At 57.6% G+C, this 2,187-nt stretch overlaps 1 protein-coding gene across 1 annotated transcript in view; it reads left to right on the forward strand.

Moving 5' to 3' along the window:
- Positions 1 to 1,792: 1,792 nt before the first annotated feature.
- GRM4 (glutamate receptor, metabotropic 4) overlaps positions 1,793 to 2,187 on the forward strand; it is a 119,917-nt gene continuing 119,522 nt past the window's right edge. The window contains exon 1 of the mRNA XM_008583521.1: positions 1,793 to 1,871. The gene's annotated coding sequence lies outside the window, so the exon portion shown is untranslated. The remainder of the gene's footprint in view (positions 1,872 to 2,187) is intronic.

Here is a 2,187-nt window from a genome sequence, read left to right on the forward strand (position 1 = left end):
CATGGGATCCGAACCCTCAGCGGGAGCACCGCCGCGCTCCCAAGCAGCGCACTCTCCAGTGTGCCACCGGGCCGGCCCGGAACCCCATCTTTTAGGCATACTTAGCCTCACGACAGGACGTGTCACTTGTCAAGACCAAGGCAGGCTGAATCTGAGCCTCTCTGCACCCCCTCAACTGTGGGGCCTCTTGCAGTGAACAACCTGCACCCCATTCCTGCAGTCTTCCTTTGAGGTCAGTGTCATAATCCTGTTCTACAGATAGGAAACTTAGGACCTTGGGCAGGATGACCCAGGTACACACACAGACTCTTGTTTGGACCCAGGCAGGCTGTTCCCAAGGACATGGCCTCTCTAGAAATGACTTGAGTTCCCTGTAAGCCCAGAGCTGTGCACACTTGGCTGGGCAGAGCCTCTGGGCAGCAGGAACTATTGTGGCTTTCACTCATGTCTCTATAAAATGCACCGTGTCAAGGTTTGAATGGCCACGGGGTGCACTCCTCAAGGGCAGGATTGTGTTCGGCCATGTGTATATTACCAGGGCTGGGAATGGAGCGGGATCTCTGTCAGTGTTGGTTGCATTTAAAAAACAAAACAAAACAAAACACGAATGAATGAATGAACAATCTGAATCTGGCCCTTCCATCAGAGACTTCAGGCTGATTGGGTAAATGAGACTTGGCCATTACATGTGACAGCAAAGAGAGTACATGCTTTGCCAACATTTATTGATTCACCAAGCATTCCTTGAACCCACACTATGATTCAGGCATGGCACCAGGCACTGCATGAATGATTGTGAACCAGAAGTGATTCTGGCCTGGCATAGTACAGAGTTCTGGAGGAGGTGGAGCCTGAGCACATCTTGTGGGAAGGTGCAAGGGGCATTGGATAAGGGGTGTGGAGGGAGAAAGGGCACTTCAGTGTGTGTGTGTGGGGGGGCATCAGTCCACGTTATTTCCACACTCCCCCAGATATTCCCCTGACCTATAAGGTTATCTGTGGAAATTAGGAGTTGGGCTGTGAGGGCAGCTGAACCCCTCCTGGCCTAAGCACAGTCACACAGAAGGTGGCACTCTGCAGGTCAGCCAGGAGGACAGAGGTACTGATGGGGACGGAGGCCCCTGGCCAGCCTCTCCAGCTCTGCGGCCAGCCACCCTCTTTCCCCAGAGCACTGGCACTGTTGTGCACCCTCCTCGGGACAAGGACAGTCACACGTCACAGCTCTAATTGAAGCCACTTCTGCAGTCTGGGAGGAGATGCTCTTGCAATCCTAAGAGGGCTGCGAGGCTCCCTCCCTCACCTTTCCCCCTGCCTGCATCTAAGACAACCTTCTCCTGGGATTTTTCTGAAGCCCCCTCAGGAAAGGAAGTAGAGCTGCGGTTCCAGCTTGTGGCTGGCTGTGGGATACCTTTCTAGGCTCACTGCAGCCTACCGTGCAGGTCACCTGTTAAACTTTGCAAACGCTGTCGGAGGGAGACCAGCGTGCTGTGTGCCAGCGGGTAGGGTGTTCCCCTAGCCTGCTGAGTTTCTCGGGTGATGGCGGGGTTCAGTGGAAAGTGTCCCCCCCACAGGCTGTGAGACCTGGGACAAGTGGATTCGCCTCACTGCTGTCAGTTTTCCCCCTTGTCATATGATTGAACCTGGAGAAGTTGGGTGTGCAAATGAACATGTCACATGAGGGCATACGCCACGTGCGCGCGGGTGTGTGAGGAGCGGCTCTGCGGCTGGGGGATCTAGTGACGCACCGGGGTGGGAGTAGCGCGCCCCTTTGCGTCCCTGTGCTTTACTGTACTTTTCAGGGTGTGTGTCAGGAAGCTATGTTCCCTGACCCTCGACCTCTGGGGTGAGGAGGAATCCCCGCCATTCTAGGGGTTGGTGAGCTGGCACGCGCATGGGGAGAAGGGGGACGTGGGGGGCTTCCGGGAGAGGGCGCCGGGGTGTGTGGTGGGAGGGGAGCCGACAGCGGGGCGGGTGTGAGGGGTGGTAGGGTTCTGCGAGCGCCCCGGCCTTCCTTCCGGAGGCGGAGGTGCGGGGTAGGGGTGGGCTCCCAGGTGCTCTCTCTTTAAAAGGCCGGCGGAAGCGCAGCGCGCTCTGTCTGCACTTGCAGCGCAAACTTGCCGGGCTGGGCTCGCGCCTCCTTGGGTGCGGCAGCTGCTGTGGGCGCCCGGCCGAGCGGCCGCGGCCCCC

The sequence above is a fragment of the Galeopterus variegatus genome, unplaced genomic scaffold, assembly GCF_000696425.1.
Source record: "Galeopterus variegatus unplaced genomic scaffold, G_variegatus-3.0.2 Scaffold2952, whole genome shotgun sequence".
Lineage (NCBI taxonomy): Eukaryota > Metazoa > Chordata > Mammalia > Dermoptera > Cynocephalidae > Galeopterus > Galeopterus variegatus.